Here is a 23,792-nt window from a genome sequence, read left to right as displayed (position 1 = left end):
CAGTAAGTTTGGGAACCACTGTTCGATTGTGATTATTTTTAAAGCAGGGAGAAGCGCCTGTTCAGCACTTTATATCAAAGGAACTGTGACATTACATCACACACACACTTTCCTGGGAGTGAGGTCCACTGAACGCAATCAAACTTCTGAGTAGTCATGCATAGGATTAAGCAGTTGTGTGCCTTCCTTCTACCCATTATAGATTTTTAAAGAGCAAAGACCATATTGGGCTCAAAAATGGTTGGCAACCTTCAGTCTCGAGAGACTATGGTATAAGCCTACAGCACCCGGTATTCCCAGGCGGTCTCCCATCCAAGTACTAACCAGGCCTGACCCTGCTTAGCTTCCAAGATCAGATGAGATCCGGTATGTGCAGGGTAACAGTTGCTGCAGGAGAGAAATTATATGCATCTATTCTGCATTCTGAACTCATGGGTACAGGAGACAGAACACTGACAACTCTATTCTGCAGTGTTATTCCAAGTGGAATCTTTGAAGCTGATGCATGAAGTTAAAGCAGGGAGAAGCGTCTGTACAGCACTTCATATCAAAGCAACTCTGTGGCATTACATACAAGTCCTTCTCCCCCAGATGCTGTTGCTCCCGTCAACTCTCCTTTGATAGCATATGTGCCACTCGCAGAACAAGCAAAGGGTAGGACTGGCAAGAGAACAGACTCATCCCAACTGGGTAAACAACATAATTAGAAAATGCAGTCTGATTTTTTCAAGCAGGGCACTGAGAAAAGTTAACTGCTGTATACTTCAAATTGGGAGCGAGGAGGATGACGGAATTGGATCCATTCACCCGTTCTTGTGTATTTAGATCTGCACATGGTGAGGCACAGAAGCAAGTCTCAATGTCAGTCTACTACATTTTGATAAAGGTGTGATTAGTGTTTTGGGGCTCAATCCTAACCAACTTTCCAGCACTGACATAGCCCTGCCAGTGCAGCATGCACTGCATCCTGCAGTGGGGAAGCAGTCAAGGGGGCCTCTCAAGGTAAGGGCATGTTTATTACCTTACCTTGGGGCTGCGTTGGTTAGGATTGTGCCCTGTGTGTGTGTGTGTGTGTGTGTGTGTGTGTGTGTGTGTGTAAAGCCCTCCCCCCTCCAAAAAATCCCTTAACATTAAATAGAAAACAAACATTTACCCCAGCACCCCTCCAATAAAGACACCAGATGGCAGGTTTTTGGGATATAGCAGGGCCACTTTATTTAATAACAAAAAAATACCCCTGCTAATTGGGTAAGAGGTATTTTTTCAAGTGGGTGCAGGGGTAAGAGCCCAATCCTATGCATGTCTACTCAGAAGTAAGTCTCATTACAGTCAGTAGGGCTTACTCCCAGGAAAGTGTGGATAGGATTGGGCTGTAACTGGCCCAGCTCATCCCAGCAGTGTCTTTTCTAGTGGCTGTCTGCTGGTGTTCTTTTATATCTCTTTAGATCTTTTAGGATGGGAGCCGTTTGATTTTTCTCTGTAAACCACTTTGTGAGCTTTTTATTGAAAAGCTGTATATAAATACTGTTAATAATAACAACAACAAATGTAGCAGGGCTAGATGAGGAAAAGGGGGGCTAGCCCACCCAACATGTGGGCTAAAATTGGGGGGAAAGGACCTAGCCATCTACCGCCCCCAGGGCTCAAGGGCGAACCAACTGACTCAGTCTGTCCTCAGTACTTTGACTGGGTGCAACCTTTCAACGCCACCCCTGAAGGGGCAGGGCAGCAGGACCACTTGGCCTCAGGTAGCAGGACCACTTGGCCTCAGGCCTCACACAAACCTAGTGGACCAGTCAAGGGGTTTGTCAGCCTGCCTCATCAAGCCAGCCAAGCATCATGTGAGCAGTTCTGTCTCACCCTCTGACCTTGCTGTCCTGCACGGACACTTAGTTGTCCTACCTACCCTGCTCCGCATGCCTCATGCAAAGTGACCAATTATAAAGGGGGTTCCTGACAGCAATCCTCCCCAGAACAACAGCCTGGGATAGGTGAAGAAACTGGTCAATAAGGGTAAACAGCAAAAAATTCCTACCCAACCCTGTAAAAGTGACCAGCTAGTCTCGGACTGCATCAAGGGAGGGTTGCGTCGGCTCCCGGACTGAGCTCTGGCAGGCAAAAATCACCCACGCGAGCTCAATCCCTGCCCTAAAGACAGCGCAGTCCAATGAGAGCACACCCCTCAGCCTAGCTGCACGAAGTGGGGCAGGGCAATGGTCCATTAGCGTGTATGGCACTAACGTCCTTTAGGCCCCAATCATATCCCCCACCAGCTGCACCAATGCAGCCGTACCATAAAGCACTGCAACACACACAGGGAAGAGCTGCCGTAGTCTTTGATGCTGTACCCCGGAACACACAGTCGGGAAAGCCTCTGTCAGAGCAATTATTACAAGGGACTGCTGCTCTGTGTATCTGCAACAGTTGCTTCTGGGTGAATCAGCGACACCAGAGTGCTCTAGGCCCTCAGACAAGGGTGGGTGTGGGGGCCCCTGTGAGTATGCACAAAGCATGTGTGCTGCCACACACACCCCAGAGCTACAAAAATCCAGAATGCAACACAAGTGGATTTGGGGTGGTCAGGAAAAGGCTGTATGAACCCTCAGAAGTATGTGGGACCTCAACCAATGCTTGACCTGACCAACCTCTGATGCCTGCGTTCAGAGTGCCAAGCAGACGCTTCCCCCAGTGTACGTTGCTTCCTAAATCATGCCACCATTCCAAAATCTGTCTATCATACTTAAAAGAACTGCAGATAGCAATTGCCCTATGTAAAAGACATCCTTTTTTCCCGGGTGCATGCACCATTTACAATTTTAAAAAATAGCAAGTATGTATTTTGTTGCAGAGCTATTGCTTTTACTCATTTTCAAATTTATGCCCATTTAATTGATCAATTAATCAACTAAAACCCATCCAATTAATCAAATAAGATTTATTTAATTGGAGGGGCAGCCCTAATTTTTACATGTTGCCCCTGAGTTTCATGCCTTCTTTGTTTTGCCAAAGGTGATTTGTTTTGATTGCAATTTCCGATTTTCATTTTAACTTCTCTCTTGTCTCAGTCAGTTTGTCTACTCCCTTGTTTCCAGCTCTTTCTAATCCCTTTTCTTTCCCAGTAATTATGGCAATTGTTACTTAGTGATTATTAAACACAAGAAATGGAAATATTCAGGACATTTATAGGTTGTATACCAAAGGATTACATTTATGATGTTGTATAGATTTATAGTGCTTTAGGTTTTGAATGTTTATATAGATTTCTTGCAGGATTAAAAAGATACAGATTAGAAAAGCAGTTTTCTTTATCTGTGATGTCTGTACATATTTCTATGACCCACTGGCATAATGGGAACACGTGCATTAAACACCACTGATTCTAGAGCACCCAAGGCAGGGTCAGGAGGTATGCCCTCAGGCCAGCTGTGGGCAAGAATTTGAAAGATCCTCCTTCCACCCCACGCTGCTGTGATTCTAGATGGTGCCAATTCTAGATGGTGCCCCAGCCTCCCAGAATTGAAGAGGAGAGCAAGAGAAAGGACCAGCAGACAAGTTTGAGCCTATCCTGTAGGGTCACACCAGACAATGAAACCATTGGTTCCAATGTAGGGAATAGTGCTGGTGATTTCTTCCACCCCTCCTAATGCCGAAGTTTCCTGAGTTCGCAGCCAATCAGGTTAATCTGGAGAGTCTCCCCCTGTCCACAACATCCCCAGTAGCCTTCTCTTCATTGCCAATGAATCCCCTGCTTGTAGCAGAGTAGGCTCCCCTGTTCCTCATGCCTCCTCTGGTAGCACCAGACCCCATGGCTCTTATAGAGGAACTTGTGAGTGAAGGAATCAGGAAGGTGGATTTCCTATTCTCAGTTCTGCCTCCTTGAGGACTAAGACAGCAGTAGCACCCTGGAATGCAAGATTATGGCATCACTTCTGCTGGTCTAATGATCAGTGAGAGATAAAGGAGTCTCTGTGTATGGGTCTAGAAGAGTGGAAGAGAGTTAGCACACCTCACCAATGCAGGGATAAAGTCCTACCTGAGAATTCAGCATTTCCATCTGGCCGGAAGGCAGAGTGGGATGATACCAAAGGGCAGCAAAATACACTTTTCCTTCCATCAGCTCCTTGTCTCAAATTAGAACAAGAGCAGGGCTGAATGAATGTTCTGAATGAATGGGTGTTCACTATGACACTGTCCTAGTCCACATTCTGTCAAGATGGGTTGTCAAGTGGTTGGCATTCCTGTCACTTCTCATTGCTGGGGCTCCCTGATGTCCCCTGCGACTTGGGTGGGTAGCCATTGTGCCCTCCCTCCTGGTGTTGCTTGCCTGCAGGAGAGAGACTGGCTGTTGTGCCTTCATGCTGATGCTGCCTGCTTGAAGGCAGGAGATCTGCCATTGTGACCTCATGCTGATGCTGCTTCCCTAAAGGAGAGGGAAACTGGTCAATATGACAAGTGAAGAACATGTGAGAAAAGAAATCTTTGCACCCCCAGGTAAGGCAGGGGTTTTGTATTTTTCTGATTCTCTCATCCTCTCAAATGTAGTTGTCTTCACAGGTAGGTACTCTTCACTGTCCATCAAATTGTGCTTTTGGAGACATGGGGTAACTCTCTACCAACTCCTGCTGGCTGCTTGGGATAGCATCTCTCTCTGAGCTATATTGCTGCTTACATATGATTTTCTATCAATGGGAGCTATTGAAGAAGATACAGCCAACCTCTGGGGACAGGATCAGAGAACTGGCCTGAAAAGTGTTTTAATTCCTACTAGGAACAAAAGAACACTAAAATTAAATTTTAAAAAAATCCTAGAACTAAAATAGAAATAAAAACTAACACTAGATGAAAATTAAATGTGTACCTCCTGCACACTCCTTGTCTTGATCCACATCTGCCTCCTCAAAAGTTTCCCACCCCAAAACCAATGAGGAAGACGGTGAAGATGTCCTACAAGTGAAGACGGGCACAAGTGATGAAGTTTACCAACAAGTTCCAGGATGAGCAAGTGGAGAAAGCAAACAACTTCCAAAAAGATAGTTCCCAACAAGAACACAACACACAACAACAACAGGTATTTATATACCGCCTTTCTTGGTCTTTATTCAAGACTTTATTCAAGGCGGTTTACATAGGCAGGCTTCTCTAAATCCCTTATTAAATAGGGATTTTTACAATTGAAAGAAGGTTCTTTCTTTCAAGAACCACTACATTCAAGGTGTTTCATTCCAATCTGGCTTCACATTCTGGCCTCCATCCTCCCACGCTCAGAGCAGATGGAATCGCTCGGCTTCAACTTGTCAGCTGCTTCAAGGTCGCACGGTGCCGGTGGCCTCGAACTGGCGACCTTGTGGATGTTATCTTCAGGCAGACGGAGGCTCTACCCTCTAGACCAGACCTCCTGCCAAAGCCTTACCACTACAAAGAAGACTGCCAAAGCCTTACCACTACTCCACTAGGGCCGTGTATAATCAAACCACAGTTGGCTCACTATCTGGGCTTAAGGTGCTAGACTTCCATGACCTGACCCTTTATTTTTATTTCTGTCTTTTCCCCCTCCTCCTCTGCCTATTGACAAATGTGAAAGCAAAGAGGCTAGAAACCTGAAACAACCCTGAATTATTTGAACTTAGGGCAGACCTTTGCATTCCCTAATATAGGGAGAAGAATTCCTTATTTCCCCCATTAGCCATGGTGATTAGAGTATCCCAAATCATCCATCTATTAAGAAATGGCCAGTTGCTCCTTTATGCTTTCACCTGCTCTGCTTTTGAATTCCAGTGAGTGTCTTGTTTCAGGGCAAAGCAGACAGATCTGCACTATTCTCCCAGAGTCATATTTTTCCTCCCCAAAAACATTGTCCAAGAATCTCCAACTTAGTTGATTCTTCTACAAATGAGATGTGAATGAGGATTTGTCTTCTCCCTAATGGCCAGGCCAGCTCACTCTGACACTTGCACTAATTTAACTAATGCAGCCTGTAATTAGGAGGTAGACAGAAAACAAGATGTATCATTTTCAATCAATACAGTGTTATACAGCCTGTAATTGGACTCAAGCGTCCTCCTGAATCTTAGAATTCCCCCTTCAGTTGGACTTTTTGTGGCTAACTTCCCTGATGCAATGACAGAGATAAAATGGATAGGTTTTAGCTTTATGATAATCACACTGGATTTTTTTTTTCTGCTGATAATTTTATGCAGTGTCCTACATAAATAGCAACGGTACATGTTTGGATTCTGCTCTGCAGAGCTGGTTGTTAAATTTACACTGAATGAGAATTAGCTTAGTCATTTGCACTAATTGCAGAGAGATCTGCATTAAATAATTAGTCTCCATTTTATGGAAACATCTAATCTAAAATTTATTTTTAAATCTTCTTGGGGCTGCTTTCCTGGGGAAAAGTGGAGAGGAAATCAGTGGATTCTTTACTACCTCTCCTGGAAGAACTATAAATTGGTTAAAATGTTCATTCTTTGGGCTCTGAATAAGCTTCCACAGTACTGTGGTACTGAAGGCTTGCAGCCACCTTGAAATTGTCACATAGTCTCAGAGCAATGCTTGACTTGCTGCCAGAATAACTAATCTACAATTTCAGGAGAAATAAAGTAACAACCAACAGATCACAACAGCAAATAAATCCTGGTATATGCAGAGCTGTGTGCATTACACAATTCCATCCAAGTGCTCTGCAATTTGGTAGATTGTTGGCAACCTTCAGTCTTGAAAGACTATGGTATCGCGCTCTGAATGGTGGTTCTGGAACAGCGTCTAGAAAAGGCCGATTCGGGAGTGACAATCCCTTCCACACTGGGAGCAAGTGCAGTCTGTCCCTGGTCTGTCTCCCTGGCTATTGGTACTGGGCAATGAAAATAGTATCTTCAGTATCTCAGCTTTCACTTTGCAAAATGCCAGATCATTGATATGCAGATGTATTCATTCATAAAATACCTAAAACCACTAGGCAGATGTAGAATCAAAAATAAAACAAGCTCTGCTCACAGGTTTAGCACTCTAGTCAAAGAGAAGATACATTTGGTTGGAAAGAGAAAGACGATCAACAGTGAAACACCAGGATTAAGTATGTCTTAAGGAGGTGTTTGGGAGCCCAAACCTATGCATATCTATTCAGAAGCAAGTTCCTTTATAGTCAGTGAGACTGAGAGCCCAATCCTGAGCTCTGCATGCTGGCTTAACGCCGATGCGCACTGTCGCAAATGTGCCATAAAGCACGTTTGCGGGGCTTAGTGCAGGCCCAGCTCCAGAGCTAGCCCAGCATAAGCTCGTGCTGGGCTAGCGCCAGTGGAAAGCTAGTGCTCCACCACTCAACAGTCGCCCAAATTGCTGGTGGCCAAGAGGTAGGTGGGGGCGTAGGGAGAGCTGGGGAGGAGGCATGCTGGGAAGGGAGCAGAGCAGGAGGAGAGCGGGACCGGTGGAGCTCAGCTCCACCAGATCCAGAGCTGCCACAGAATCGAACAGCCCCATTGTGGGGCTAATTTCCCTACCTTGGGGAAGGGGGCGGATGTCCCGTTCCTCCAAGGAGCTGCCTGCAGCTGCCCAGTTGCACTCAGGATGCTGCTGCAGCCATTTCTGGCACCGCAGCAGCCCCACGCTCCGGGCAGCTCAGGATTGCGCTGTTACACCCAGGAAGACATGGATAGGATTGCAGCCTAAATCTAACAGAATCAGAACCACATTTGCCACAGAGAAATGTGAGAAATTGTTTAAGAGAAATGCTTAAAACTGGAAGCACCTTGCCTCTCAAAAAACAGCAGCCATGGGGCATCCCAAAATTGCTGAGAGAAGGGAACTGCTTCCTGACATAAAGCTGCCACAAACTCTCCCCGAAGTGGGTCTTTTCAGCACTAATCAGCCACTTTGGGGGCAAAAAAAAAACCTTTCTGTAGGGCAATTTTCATTGGGGGGAAAAAGGCATGAGGTTCTCCTCCCCCTCCCCACATGCTGTAGTCTTGAACAGAATCAACCCCTCCCCCTTCCTCATGTGTGATTTTGGGTGATTCTGCGACTTATGAGTCACATGCATGGAAGACTCTGAAAAAGACTCAAGTCGGGGGCCCCCTGCCGTGGCACTCATCCCCACGTGTGCTGTCTCGAGTCTGCCTGTTTTTTTTTTTGGGGGGGGGGGTGTTTGCTTACTGTTTTTGCCACTTGGAAAACCTTGTGGGACCAGCATTCCAATGGTCAGCAGCAGGGAGTCCCAGCCAGGAGGTAGGAAAGGGTTAATGTGAGCAGGAGTGGGAGGTGGGACTGAGCTCTCTTTTCTGATAGGAAGGAAGGAATGGATGCTCATTGGACTAAGGATTGGCATTCTCATATTTCCATTGACTGAGGGAGGGCAAGAGGAGGAACAGAGGGGGGCAACCCTCATTGAATGACCTGCTATGGTGGGACTACTGAGTAGGGCTGCCAAGGATTGGGTCACCCTGGTAAGCCTTGCAGCAGCTGCTTTTGACCCTACTCCCTCTTGCCAGTTCTGTCCCTGCTCTCTCACAGTCCCTCCCACTGCCCTGTTAACAGATGGTTGGCGACAGCAGGGGAGTGAGTAAAGAGAACTTTGACACACACACAAACCCCAGCAGTAGCCCTGTTTTTCCCACTGCAGGCTTTTTAAAGGGGGGTGACTCAGTCCAGGGAGAGAGAGGAGGCAGGGGAGCAATCACACTTTGCAGGCAGGGCTCTATTGTTACTTGGGAGGGAGGGGGACCCTCACTGAATGACCAGCTAAAGAGGGACTACCTCTGAGTAGAGCTGCAAGGATCAGGTCATCCTGTTAAGCCTCTCAGCTGCTGCTCATGAGCCTCCTCCCTCTTGCCACCTGTGTCTTAGCTCTCACTCAGTCCCTCCCACCCCTCCTGCCCTCTTTATAAATGGGCAGGGACAGCAGGGGAGTGGGTAAAGAGAACTCCAACACAAGCACACACTCCCCACCAGCAGCCCTGTTTTTTCTTCTTTTTAAAGAAGGGGTGACTCAACTCAAGTCCATTAGAATCATTAAATGGTGACTAAGAGATTTGGAAAGTGTCCCTGTTACAACTCTTTTTCAAGTCAAGTCATGGGGGGGGGTGGTAACTTGGCAACTCGATTCAAACCACGCTGGGTTTTCCCATCCTTGGTATGTGCATTATCCAGTGCTGAAGGGATTAATTGATGCTTTCCTTTTTGAAAAAGTGGAGTATCTGTTTCTTAGAGATGTTGTTGCATCCTAGTGGGAAGCAGACAGAAGGCTACAAGGAAGTACATTGTGTGTCATGAAGCAGGAGCAACGTGGCATAGGAAGGTCCTGTGGCTACACAAACCTAGAGTCTGCACAAACCTCGTGGAACAACTGCAGAAGTGATTGTGCCAGTGTGGTAGTTGCACCAGCTGAGGTTTGCAGAGTGGAGATTGCTATAACTGCTGGTGCGGAGCAGCAGTGCAGGTTCATTGGAGTAGGGGCATGTTCAGACAGAATGGACAAATCTGTTGGAGGTCAAAGATGGAGGCAGAGAACCATGTTCTGGAACCCAGTGAGCATTCTGATCAGCATGACAAGTTCTATGGAGAACGTGATGTGAAGCCTAGAAGAGATGAATCCTGGAACCTAATCAGGGAGGAGCCAAAAGAACTGAGAAGCAGAGAATAAAAACTAGAAACACAGAATAGACACCAACATTAAACCATTGCTCAGCCAATGACGGAGGCTTGGTCTGTAGGTATTCACAACCAGGCCAAGTCAAGAGGAACCAATAGGATGTGGATGTGGAACTATGCTAAGGCCTGGAAGAGTAATGCTACTGATCTTCCTTCACTGGCTTACCAGCAGCACCATCCCTATTCAGAATCTCCCAGTTTAAAGCTTGATAAGTCTTTACATCAGTTCATTATGTAATGCAGAGGGCATAAGGCAGGTGCATGCTGGAATACAGACTGTACTCAACCACTGAACGCAGTGGACACTGGAAGAGGGGTTGAGGTGAGGGAGATGTCCCAAACACTGTGACCATGAACAAAATTAGTTAATACTTAAAGTTTGTATATTGTTTTCCGAGTGTGCAAAGTCCTTTGTGTGTATTATCTTGATGTAATCCTTACGACAATCCTACAAGGTCAATACAATTATCCCCATATTGCTGCTGCGGACAACTGAGACTGAGAGGGAGGCGCTTATCTGATGCCACCCGGCGAGTCCACGGCAGAGGCAAAATTTGAACTTGGGGAATACTGATTCATTAGACTCTCACCCATAGTGCTACATTAGCTCTCACTGTTTTTCTAACCCATCAGCATAAAGACTTCAGCTGAGCAACAGTTAAACTGCTTAGCCAGGAGTTTCTTCTTGTTGAAGTCAAAATAATAAGATTCAGATGTAGCTGCTGTCATCGGAGACTTTCAAAGCACTTTATAAATATTCATGCGTAAAAACTTGTGGTTGCGTGCAAACAACCATCACTCATAATAACTGCAGGGTTTGGAGTTACTAATCCCCTCCTTCCTTTATCCAACCCACCTCCGCTGGTGTGCATGTAAACCCATTGCCACATAAACATGCAGGCTGCCCAAAAAGAATAATCTGAAATCTATATATGCTCAAATCCATATTTAAGGCAGACACCTTTAATTTATATACATGCAGCTGACTACATGTGCTGGGCAGGCACAAATTTATTTGATTTGTGCTCACTAAATTCAATTGCCATAAATATAGCCAGCTACTTTTTCCCCTTTTTTGCTGATTAGGCATTCATTCAGATATATTTATATTTGGGGATGCGGTTTTCATGAATTCTGGCCAGGAGGATGTAGTCTGAGATTAACTATGCAGTCCCCAAAGATGTTTCCTGACTTACGGTGCCATTTCTTTTGTATCAGAAGATCCAGCAGCCATGATTTGAAAGTGCATTTCCCAACCATTGCAAAGACAGAAGGAGAGAAGCACAGGATGGCAACAGGTTATAAATTATAAAGAAAAAAATGGCTCAAATGAGTTTCAAAACAAAGTGTTTTTTATAACTAAGGGCACAAGCCTAACCAGGTCTACTCAGAAGTAAGTCCTATTTTGTTCAGTGGGGCTTACTCTCAGGAAAGTGTGGTTAGGATTGCAGCCTAAGGTTTAGATCAGGGGTCTCCAAACTTTTTGGCCAGAGGGCTACATGAAATATCTGGCGCAGTGCTGAGGGCTGGGAAAATTATTAAATAAATAAATTAGAGATGGAACTTAGATGAATGAATAAATGAATGAGTGGGCTCATTCACTCAGCCTCTCCGGCCCTCAGAACACCCTCCAGATGCAATCAGAGTACAGCTCTGGTCATGTTCAGTTGAGTGGGCCAGAGGCTTTCAGGGAACAAGAGGCTGGCTGCGGGCCAGATAGAGGCTTGCTGTGGGCCGCATCTGGCCCCCGGGCTGGGGTTTGGAGACCCCTGGTTTAGATACTGACAGTTCTGCAATATAAATGCAATTGACATTTGGATCAAATATGCCCTCTTACGACTTGGACTTTCCCCCTGAACTGTGATTCTTCAGATGATTTTGAAAGACTCACTGTAAAACTAGATGCTGAAGGCTGCAGTTACAGCCAATCAGGATCAACCTCCACCAGACTCCACCTTCTGGCCTCCTTTTCCCCTCATCCCTCCATCAAACCTCTCTTGTAGAGGAAAATTGTATTGTATTCCGCTGTTCCATACAATCCCCTCCCATTTAGAAAATTCCAGGCTTCAAATTATTTCAGATTAGGCTTGTTCCAAATTGCCGAGGTCTCACCTAACCAATCAGGGTTTTAAGGTGGAATTAGGAGGCATTATCAAGACAGCACTGTTCATATATGAAAACTACCCCTTCATATCGTGCCAAGTGAGCACTCTGATCTCAACACCTGGGAGTGCATTCCAGCTCCATTAAAAGATGTCAGCTTTCACTCCACCAAAGTCAGTAGAAAATGAATCACAGCCTTTATTGTTCCCTCAAAAACAACAGAATTGACTTCCAGATGCAGCATTTGGGAATCAAGGAATGTGGGGGCCATTGAAATCTTCAAAATTGATCATTATGAAACTATTTTTTCAAAAAGGTACAATAATACACAGTGGCATCAAAAGACCAGGGTGATGACTTGGGCCACCCAGGCCGTGAGGCTTGGCAGGGGATGACGTGACTCCATCCAAGTCTTCCTTTGGTGATCTTTGGGGCCTCTTTGAGCCCAGCTGCCACTCTCGCCTTTGATCGTTTTTTGCCGCTCACCAGCATGAGCACACTGTGGCTAGGCCTGAAACAGCCTGTAGATCGCTGAAGGGAGACAATCTTTTTGCATTTAAACCAATTTGAAAGCCCAGAAGGTTGGGGGTGACATAATTACATCATCATGTCACCCCCAAACCCCCAGGAAGCTGCCAAATATAAGTACTGCCGCTGCCCTGGGTGTACTCAGAGGCAGGTACACCTCTGGTAATACACTTTGGGGTTTGATGACAAACTGTGGGGAAGCCCCTACCAGTGATTGGCTGAACTCCTCTCATGTCACAGTGGGGCAGGTCAGGCAAAGGGTTTCTGGCTGCTAACACAGTGTTTCTCAAACTGTGGGTCGGGATCCAATGGGTGGGTCACAAGTCAATTTCAAATAGGTCCCCATTCATTTCAATATTTTATTTCTAATATATTAAACTTGATGCTCCCATGGGATGTGACTGCATTTGGGAAAATCTTACAGACCTGTACTTTTAATAAGCTACTATGTATATTCTTTTAACAATGACAGGCAATGGGACTTACTCCTGGGTAAGTATGGGTAGGATTGCAGCCTAGGACTGTTAAAAATTTTCCTGCCTGATGATGTCACTTCTGATCATGACATCACTTCTGGTGGGTCCTGACAGATTCTCATTCTAAAAAGTTCTAAATGTGTGAGAACTACCGTGCTAATGGCTTTGTTCCAGTGCTAACGAGGGACAGGGCAGGCAAGAAGCCTATAGAAAGTAAGGAAAGATAGGAAGATGTAGGAAAGGAGAAGACAAGGGCAAAAGAAAGGAGTGGGTAAGGAAAATTTGGGGAGGGGACTGGGAAAGGAGGGAGAAGTTGGACAAGATAGGAGGAGGAAAGACCTCAATCTCTACTCGCCTTCAAAGCACTCTATGGAATGGTGCCCACACAATCACACTGGTTCCTTTTATTGTACAATATTTGTTTTCCTGCAGCGATGCATGTTAATTTCTCTAGGCATTGTTGTAGTCAAGAATGGACCCTTGACTTTACAGATGAACCATAAATTGATTTATATACTACTGGTAGAGCTCTTAAAATCCAAAATGTGTTCAAGGAGGGCCCAAACTACTTGTAAATGCTCCAACAGATTCCACATTTACAAAAGATAATTCATATTTGCATCTATTTTTTAATCTGATATATTGGGAATCCTCCAGGCAGGAAGAAGCAACAAGGATCTGGATAGAAAATCAGTATCTCCTATTAGCGATTGTCACACATATATTTTGACAGATCACATGGGGTTATTAGTATCTTCCATCCATGGTACAACAGTCTGGAATGTCATCATATTACATTTTCCTTGTCTAATGATCACCAATTGGCTCATTTTTCAGAATTAAACTTGTAATTAACTGAGGAGCTGTTAAGGCATTTTGAGGGTCTTTAATTTCCTGCCAAAAGCATGGCTATTTAAATTACAAATGATGATGAGATGATGAGACTTTCAGGCATTGACAGCCAATACCGAATGCACTGTCACTTTCCAGTTATCCACCTGAAACAGAATTATTTCTGGGTTATATCAATGGAGCTCTGAACTTCAAATTTGAAATGAATTGATTACGTATGAGTGCCTCTATCTTCAAGCCTCTTATGGAATCATTGTTCCTGGGCCAAACCGGGGTCAACCATACCCAACCAGGAGATGTGTACTTCAGCTAAAGAATAATAGTATCCATAATGATGACATCCCAACATTGTCTGAACCAAACTGCATCTGGACTGAACATCGGGGAGGCTGCCAATTTTCTCTCATGCCAATTTTGCAATCAAAATCTATCTCCACCACCCAAGTCACAGTTTGCTCCATGAAGGGGAAATAGTCACCACAGGGAAGTGCTATATAATTGTTATAGTAAGGGTGACCCAAGTGGATCACTCTGGATCACTCAAATGGTGCAGAATCACCACCCCACCAGCATCCACCTCACTGCCACCTACCCCATTTCAGTGTGGCCAATGGGGATCATCCTCATTTTTGGCCCCCACCTTTTCTGAACTAGCACATTCATTTGTATGCACACCTTGCCACTGCCACGTTCTCCTCCTTTGCCTTGCTCACCTTGCTGTTTAAAGAAGCAGGCAGTCAGCCAGGACAAGCAAAGTGCAGTGATCTCATAGAGGTCTCCCCCACCTCTACTTCCACCACTTTACCATTACCTTCACCAACTCCCACATGTTCTTACTTAGCCACATGGTTTTTTCGAACATGAGCCAGGTGGGAACAAGCAGGAGGTGGCAGAGGTAAAGGTAAGGAGAGAGAGGTTAGTTGCTCCAGCTCTGCCTTCTTCTTGACTGCCCAGCCACAGCAAGGCAGACAAGATGGGTGTGAAGACCAAACAACCTTGTTTTGATCACTCTCATGGAAGAGGCAATTGCTTCCCAAGAAGACAGGATGGCAGGATGAAGGCATGGAGGGGATGGAGGTGGAACGATCCTATTTTGATCATTCTCACAAAAGAAGTTATCACTTCTTGAGAAAAAGATTGGAACATGATGTGAAGCTGCTGAGTGGGTGATTGCCACTGGTTAGCCAGGAAGGTCAGGCAGGCATGGGGTATGGGGCTTCCTTGTCAGTCCATTGCCGCCTCTAGCCTGCCTCTCAAAGTAGCTGCTTCAGTTTTCTTCAAGGCTGGGCCAGCCCTGTTTATATTTCAGCTGTATGTAAATGTAGTTCATATCTAAAGGGAGAAGATTTTTCTTTAAAATGAGACATCCCGCCCATTTATACAGCACACACTTGCAGGCTGGTTTGAATGTTAGCAACAAGTGAGAGCAATGCCTTTCTAACGAGGTAGATGTGCTAATTATTTGTTTTTAGGCTGCATCACATATCAAAGAGAATATAGAACACTGACTCAGAGCACAGACAAATAAACAGGCTTGCATCAAATTCTATTGAAAGGCCTGACTACAAGGACTTGCACCAGCTCAGATCAAAAATAAATCAGAGGAAATAAAAAATGAGAACATGGAAAAGGGAAGAGCTTTGGAAAACAAAATTATAAATTCCCCCTGACGCTGTCGATATTAGGCAAGATTTGCAGTCCTGATTTTCAGATTTTCAGTAGACATGCATAAGCTTGCACTGTCCGGTAAGCCAGAATGCCATGTTAGAAACATCGAAGTGCTTTCCTAGGAGGATGAAGAATTCCCATTCACAAGAGACAACAGTACACATTACAGAAAGAAAGAAAGAAAGAAAGAAAGAAAGAAAGAAAGAAAGAAAGAAAGAAAGAAAGAAAGAAAGAAAGAAAGAAAGAAAGAAAGAAAGAAAGAAAGAAAGAAAGAAAGAAAGACTCAAACTGGACTATCTTGTTCAACATATCCAATGTCTCAGCATCATTCTAATGCAGGTGTAACCAACCTTTCAACATTAGGGTTCTTTGACCTTCAACAATCATCTAAGGGCCCGATCCAGAGCTCTACGCATTGGCTCACCACCGGCATGCACTGTCACAAACGTGCCATAAGATATGTTTGCAAGCCCTTACCACAGGCCCAGCACTCGAGCTAGCCCAGCAGGAGTCCACGCTGGGCCAACTCTGACATTGGGTCTACATTCCGCCACCCAGTGGTTATCCAGACCTCCTGGCGGTGGAGAGGTGAGTGAGGGGATGGGGGGAGGCAGGGAGGAGGCGTTCCGGGGTGGGGGGAAGCAGGGGAGGGCAGACAAAGGACGGGGATGAAGTGTGGCTGGGGTGGGAGAGGGCAGGTGGTGTTCTGCTCCAACTGATCCTGAGCCTCAAGTGAGACTGCACGATCCGACACGGGACTCTCAGATTCTGCTGTAGCACCAGAGCTACCATAGAATTGAGTAGCCCCATTGCAGGGCTGCTTCCCTTACTCAGGGGGATAAAAGTCCCCTTACCCCAAGGAGCCACCGGCAGCTGCCTGGTTGCATGCAGGATACCGCGGCAGTCATTTTGGCACTGCAGCAGCCCCACATGCCGGGAAGCTTAGGATTGGGCTGCCCATTGTGTAAATCCTCTACACAATTGTTAAAAGTCCAGGAGCCCTAAAGTTGAAAGGTTAGCCACCCCTGTTCTAATGTGTTTTTCCCAGTTCTCATCAGAGATAACAAGGCAGGGAAATGTATCGCATGGTGACATCAAGCCCTGGAGCAGACTGCACCGGATGTTCTGGTTTGTGTGTTCCATTTTGCACCGAGTGCGATCACTGGCCCATCTAGCTCCACATGGTCTGCATTGATTGGCAGCAGCTCTCCAGGGTTTTTCCCAGTCCTACTTGATGATGCCTTGGTGATGAAGTAGCTATATTTTGAGTCATTGAAATTAACAATGCTCAGGCTGAACACTGCCTTCATATTTATAGCTATATTTTGTGTGTCTGCTGTTCCCCTTTTCCCAGTTTCTCTGTGGAATCCTGTGTTCCTTGTGGTTTTCGGTATTCCCCCACCACCCCGCATCTTGCAGCAAACCATTCAAAGATCCCTGTCTGCTTCATAACTCTTCTTGTTGAAAGACAGGAATGTCTCTGGTTGAGCAGGGAAAGGGTAGAAAATGAAAAAGGGGAAATGTTTCCAAGGGACTGGCCAAAGTGGTCAGGTGGCTGCCACTCCTCAAATCAGAGAGCAGGACGGCATCTTTCTAGCTAGATAGTTCTTTCTCTTCTTCTTTCCTCTGACCTTTGAGAGGGGAGCCAGGAAGAGCCCACCACCATTCTGGAGGTGAGGGCAAAAAAATGGTTGGCAACCTTCAGTCTTGAAAGACTATGGTATAAGCCTACAGCACCCGGTATTCCCAAGCGGTCTCCCATCCAAGTACTAACCAGGCCTAACCCTGCTTAGCTTCTGAGATCAGGCATGTGCAAGGCAAGGGCTGGTAGGTACAGTATTTAGCTAGAAACTTTATGTTAATCTTTATCTTTATCAAACCACAAACTAAAACTGGTTTGTTACTGAGGGGCATAGGCAGGGAAATGTTATTTCTGTGTGGCCCAGAGGAGAGTGCATGAGCAACAAGAGCAAGGAGAAAGAATAGCCACTGCCATGGCCTGCTCAAACACCAGCTCTTTACTCTGTTCCATAAAATCATGGCAGGGACAAAATCCTAAAGCCCCCAATTGCCTCTCTGCTCTTCCAACCTCCTCAGGCTGCTCTCTTAAAACGCAAACAATCAACCCTCTAGGCTACATTGTGTATTTTCAGACATTAAAATAGAGGCATACTTATGCTGGAAAAGATTCCCCTTAATATAATATGTCGGGGGAGAAGAATGACCCAATCCCTTGGAGGAGACGATGCCTTTGTTTCTGCATGAATCACTGTTGAAAGTGTGCCTCTTTGCTAGAAGCAAGCAAGCTCAAAGCATTGAGTCATGCAGGGAATGATACACCAAGAGCAATTGATCCAATTGTACTTGATACAGATATGTGGCAGAATTACCTGCCCCTAGAGAAGGCTGATTGGAAAGAAGGGGAGGCCAGACCAATGAATCATGCAGACAACTAGCAGATATCATCTGTGTAGGTAGGTAGGTAAGTAGGTAGGTAGGTAGGTAGATAGATAGATCTGTTAGCCTGCTATACCTTCTTGATGTGTAGAAGTAAGAGCAAAATTTATCGTCTTAGTATGGACACTTTGTGCCTTTTTGAAAAACCTGCACAGAAGTCTCCAAATGATCCTTGGAGGAAATCAATAGCAAAATATCACTGATGAGATTTTAGGTGGGTGATAGATTGTTAAGTTGTGCCTGTGATGAAGTAGTAAAGCCAAGCGGAACAGAAAATATTTTGTCAGGTGACATATAAATTCAGTCTTGATGATTATCTGTGTAAGAGATTTGGAAGTACAGTCACTCCTTTCTATCATGACAAACTTAGGAAGCTATTTAAGTTGGGCCTCCAAAATGAGATCGGGTTTATGAAGTAGTAGCAAATCTAGCAGCTAATGCAGCTCGAAATGAGGAGATTAGAATAAGGCACTTGCTTGCATGGGAGGTGAGATCGATAAAAATATGTGGCACTGCATTCTAAATGGGTTTCTGCAAGGGAAACTCGTAATAAATCCATTATTATTACAGAGATGGATAAGCAACTGAGATAGAATCAAATTAGAGAGGAATCCAGAGCTGCCTCTGGCTTTGGGAGCTGACCAGCTGTCTCTTGTGAAAGATGGGTAATCAAGTAGCAAATAAATAGATAGCAAATTGAGGTTCCAATCTGAAATGATAAAATGAAATAACTGTTTACTGGAACCTGTGCAATTATCTCAATGATGCTTTTCACAGCACGTTAAATGCTGTACATGGGAGCTCCCCACTCCCCCGCAGGGGCTGGACAGACCAGCACCTGAAGCAGGTAAGGCTGCTCCCAGGCAGCTCTAGATACCTATAATTGGCTCCCTGTCTCAGAAGGGCTCACAATCTAAAAAGATGCAGAAGAAACACAAACAGCCACTAGAAAAGACACTGTGATGGGGTGAAGAGGGTCACTTATATCTGACACATGGATGGCTAAATGGTAGCCTGTGGAATGAATTTTCCTCCTGAAGCCATTTTAACTGGCTCTGACAGCCCAGCCTAATTAAAAGAAATAGTTAAAACATAGTTAAGAAGTAGTTAACAAAAAAGTTGTAGCTAAAAAACTTAATCCTTTTTTAAAAAAAAATAAACCAGATGAACAGGCAAAGAGGCAATGAATCTCTATGAGTATTTCCTATTTCATGCTATCAAATTACTCTCTCGCGCACATTTTGAAATGGCAACAGATTACTGCCCATCTGCCTTTTGACAGAACTTCCAAGAAGCCTATTCATTTCTCAGCCCTGCAATCAACATTTTCTGGCAGTCCAAGTGCACCTGCTCCATGGAAGCCATCAGGATGCGCTCCATGCCTGTGAGCCTGTACCTGACTGGTGGTGCTGACTGTAGAATATGCAGGCACTGAATGGTTAAAAATTAGTGTCAATAGAATTGTTCCGAAGAATACAGAAGTTGGCCATCTCCTCTCTAGCTCAGGGGTCTCCAAACTTCTCAGTTTGAGGGTCACAATATATATTTTACACCAGTGGTCCCCAAACTGGTGGGTCACAATCCATCAACAATGGAAGCACTTCTCTCTGGCACTTAAGGGGTGAGATGGAGCAATGGCAGTGATGCAGCCCCCAGGATCATGCTGCTACTGGGGTCAGAAGGTTTTTTTTTTTTACTTACAGACATCCGTGCCAGTCTCTGGAGGGTGCGGAGAGCCCCGCAAACACTCCACAGGGCTCCCCAAGCCTCCGATTGAGTAAAAATAATAATCGGAAACCACTTCCGGTTTCATGATCATGAAACCGGGAGTGGTTTCAGATTTCTTTTTACTCAATCGGAGGCTTGGGGAACCCTGCGGAGGCATCCTCAGGGCTTCCCACACCCCCTGGAGGTCAGTTTGAAAAACCCTTCTGACCCCAGCACTGGCGCAATCCTGGGGATCGTGCTGCTGCCATTGTCCACATCCTGCAAACACTTAAATAGTTCCCAACTCCTCCATAGGAGTTTTGGAACCACTGTTTTACACATTTTTGCAGGCCAAAAGAGATCAGTTTTATAAATGAATAAAAGAAATTTAAATGAATGAATGAGTTTTACTTGGATCTTTCTCATAATTAGCATATGTTTCAGAACAAAAATGAAACGAGACAATTACAAAGAAACAATACTGTGCTTAAACTGAGAAATGATATATGATGAGTAAAAATGTCAAACATTAGCCAATACTGTGACCAAAAAATTTTTTTCTGCAGGTTAGATAAAATCTTCAAGTGGGCCAGATGTGGGCCCCGGCCATAATTTGGAGGTCCTAATCTAGCTTTCATCTCGCTGTACCGTCCTATTGCAGTTCAGTCACTGCTTGTGATATAAAAAAAACTCTCATGCAGCAAATCAACTAGGGGGCTTAGGGCCCAATCCTATCCAACTTTCCAGCTCCAGTGTAGCCACAATGCAGCCCCATGGTAAGAGAACACATGTTCCCATACCTTAAGAAGGCCCCAGTGACTGTTCCTCCACCACATGATACAGCACACACCCCATGGGCTCAACTGCAGCAGCACCGAAAAATTGGATAGGGTTGGGCCCTTAGTGCTTTATGCTCCTCTTTGTACTAGATAGCAAGAACCAGGGAATTTGACAGCTACAAGTAAATGTGTGACTTGCATGTGTGCTGCGAGTCCTAGGGACGTCAAAAAGAGCCCTTCTGGGTCTAAACAAAGAACTACCAGTGGCCCAACCCACAGTAACATCCTGAGCAGCCATGCAGTGGCACTAGTGTGGCATCTGCTGCATTCTTCAGTGGAGTTTTGGCCTCTGGAGGCCTCCTCAGGACAAGGGAACTTTAGTTCCCTTGCCCCAGCCCAGCCAAAAAAAGGTCAACTTTCAGCTGTACCAGCAATATTACTGGCACAAGTCCACATGACCCCATGAAGACAGATCGAACTGAGGACAAGGGTTTAGATTCAGCAGACCTGGCTGCTGTCAGACCCACCTTCTTCCCAGTTCAAATCAGCCCTCCTCCCTTCCCCCATTGCCACCCAGTTCCGCTCACCCTGTCTCCCTCCCACCCTCTACATGTACTTATGGAGGCTTGTGGGCTTCCAGAGGTTGCTGATACATGGAGTCAGCCACGTGTGGCAGCAGCCAGCCCATGCACTCCAGCATGTTGCCTTTTGCAACAGCCAGAAAGCAGTTAGCGCCACCAGAATGCTCATTCCAGCAGCACTAGGCTTGAATAGGTAGCCAAGTCTGACTGAAGTGACTCCTAAAGACATCCCCTCCTAAAGATGCAATGTCAGCAATTCCTGGAGGCCCTGTTAAAATCTCCAGGATTGCCTACAGTACTCACCTGGAAATTGGTACTGATTCCTGGAGGCTCCAGGCCAGTCCCGGAGGGTTGGCAGCCCTTGCCACGTAGCTAGCTGGGTGCAATACACTGATATTTGAGAGACTGTGTGGGGCAACCGGCAACCAACTTCCAACCTGTCAGCCTACATGCATCGCCTATGAGATGTCAAGAATAATAGGTGCTGGAACCAAGCGGAGTCATCTGTTCACACTGAAGACTGGCTAGGGGGTGCAGGTGATGCATCACCAGGTGATGCGCACGGGGAGTGTGTGATGCACACTATGATAAAACTGAGGTTTGTAGGAATACCACCAACACATATACCATTCAGTGCGTAATTTACAGCAGAATGCAATAAAAAATCTGGAGTGAAATATCTCCATCCTATCTAAAGTTACGGTCAAAAAAACCAAAAAACAAAAATGCAACTGTCTTATGTAACAAAAAAGTACATTTCCTTAATTCATAATGAACCAGTGAGACTGATTGTTCGAAGAACCAATGAGGTGTTATTATGACACAGCATGGAACCAATAAGGTAAGATGACACCTGGGGGGTGACATCACTAGTGACCAAAATCTCTAAAATTGCAGTTTGTAGGAATAATACCATCATGTTGTACTCATCACCGTTTGATGAGTAATTTACAGCAGACTGCAATTAAAAAAAAACCACCTTGAAATATCTGTGTTATATCAAAAGGTATACCCAAAAAACCAGCGGGGCAGGTCAATGGAGGAGTTCCATCATGGAGCTGATGCACTGGCCTCCTGCACCAGGTGACACGAACCCTAGTGATGCAACTGACTGATATTACCAGTTTGTGGAGCTGGCTAATAAGAGCTTCAGCTAAAGTTCTGAGGAGGCAATGAAGTAACCTTCAGGGGGCAGGAGGTCTGGTCTAGAGGGTAGAGCCTCCATTTGCCTGAAGATTAACATCCACAAGGTCGCCAGTTCGAGGCCACCGGCACCGTGCGACCTTGAAGCAGCTGGCAAGCTGCAGCTGAGCTGTTCCATCTGCTCGGAGCGTGGGAGGATGGAGGCCAGAATGTTAAACCAGATCGGAGTGTAACACCTTGAATGTAGTGGTTCTTGAAAGAAAGAACCTTCTTTCAATTTGTAAAAATCCCTGCGTGGATTTAATAAGCCTGCCTATGTAAACCACCTTGAATAAAGTCTTGAATAAAGACCAAGAAAGGCGGTATATAAATACTGTATATTATTATATTATATTATTAACCTTTCCTCCTGCCTGCTGAGGCCATTTTGTCTGTCGTTAGAGGCAACTGTTTAAGCTGCAAGGAGCTCCAAACCCTCACAGGTGTCTACTTTTGATGGAAAGCACCAACTTGAGTCTTATTTTATACAATGGCTTGTAAATTAGTGTTGTTCTACTAATTCTTCAGGTCACTGTTATTCTTTCAGAGGATATGAGGTCTGCTCCTCACAGTGGCATTCCTGGAGAGGGGGCAAACCACTAAGTTTTTTCAGGAGCAGCAATGCCTGTGTAAAGCACCGCTCCCCCTTGCCTTCAGGGCCAGTCATGGCTTTGAAAGCAAAGGTTTTCACAGCCATGACTGGCTCTGAAGGCAAGGGGGAGGGGTGCTTTACACACGTGTGGCTGCGCCTGAAAAACTTAGCGGTTTGCCCCCTCTCCAGGAACACCACTGGCTCCTCATCATTCAGTATAAAATGCAGCAAGCTGATGCATAATTGCAGTTTGTTTCTGAGCAGTGATGCTAGACTTGGACCATTGTTAAAGCACTTCAACACCGTGTTAAGAGTCAGAGACCAGTCTGTGATTGTACATACAACAGGGAACGGCAGTCACCCTAATGACTTCCGGAAGGCTCCCTAATGACCGCACCTTTTTTCAATGATGCATCGCAATGCATGCATGTGAGAATCCTCACATTCAGTCAGTAGATTTTAGATGTACACTTAAAACCTTATAGATGGATACTTCAAAAATGTTGTATGTGAAGTAATCCTTAGTGGAGAAGGTTTCTTGTTTTGATGGTTTTGAAACTGGATTAGACTTGGAGGATGGAGCTATCATTGAGCAGTCAAACATTACAACCAAATGCAGTCTCCATGATCTAAGGTGGTGGACCTATGAGTACTAGATATAGGAGACAAAGAGCAAGGAATGGTCACCTTCATGACCTGCTTGTGGTCCTGCTACAGACATCTGGCTGTCCTCTGTGGGAAACCAATGCCAAATTAGATGTCCCTTGGTCAAATCCAGCTGGGTGGATCTTATATGCTTGGATGCACATGTAAGCCAACTGAAATTACTGGATTGTGTTGTTAGTTTATATTGTTCCATCCACATATTTTACAAAATAAAATAAGCAGAAGAAAGAGGACAAGTCCCTGTCCCAAGGAGCTTACAATCTAACTTTCAACAATGGAAGGAGACAAGAAGTAAGGGAACAGAAAGGAGGGACCAAAGTAACAAGGGAAAAAATGTGAGCAAACGCAGCTGCACGTGTTTCAGCTTTGTTTCCACTGGAAATAAGGTCTAAAGATTAAGCCAAAGGCTTTGCCTAGATGAGTTGGAAGGAATAGAGTAAGGGGGCGCTTCATAAATGTTGCATCGTGACCAAGGTTTCAAGAAGCTTCTACTCCCTGTGGGAAGGAAAATACCTGTGCCTTATAATTCTATACACAGAGAGGCCACAATACTTAT

The 23,792-nt window shown here is 45.2% G+C and overlaps 1 pseudogene; it reads right to left on the bottom strand.

The window, feature by feature from the left end:
- Window positions 1-275: 275 nt before the first annotated feature.
- On the bottom strand, window positions 276-395 carry LOC136643499 (5S ribosomal RNA; annotated as a pseudogene).
- Window positions 396-23,792: the final 23,397 nt, after the last annotated feature.

Source organism: Tiliqua scincoides, chromosome 2, assembly GCF_035046505.1.
Source record: "Tiliqua scincoides isolate rTilSci1 chromosome 2, rTilSci1.hap2, whole genome shotgun sequence".
Taxonomy (NCBI): domain Eukaryota; kingdom Metazoa; phylum Chordata; class Lepidosauria; order Squamata; family Scincidae; genus Tiliqua; species Tiliqua scincoides.
Note: the sequence above shows the minus strand (reverse complement) of the source record. Positions and strands in the feature narration are given on the sequence as shown.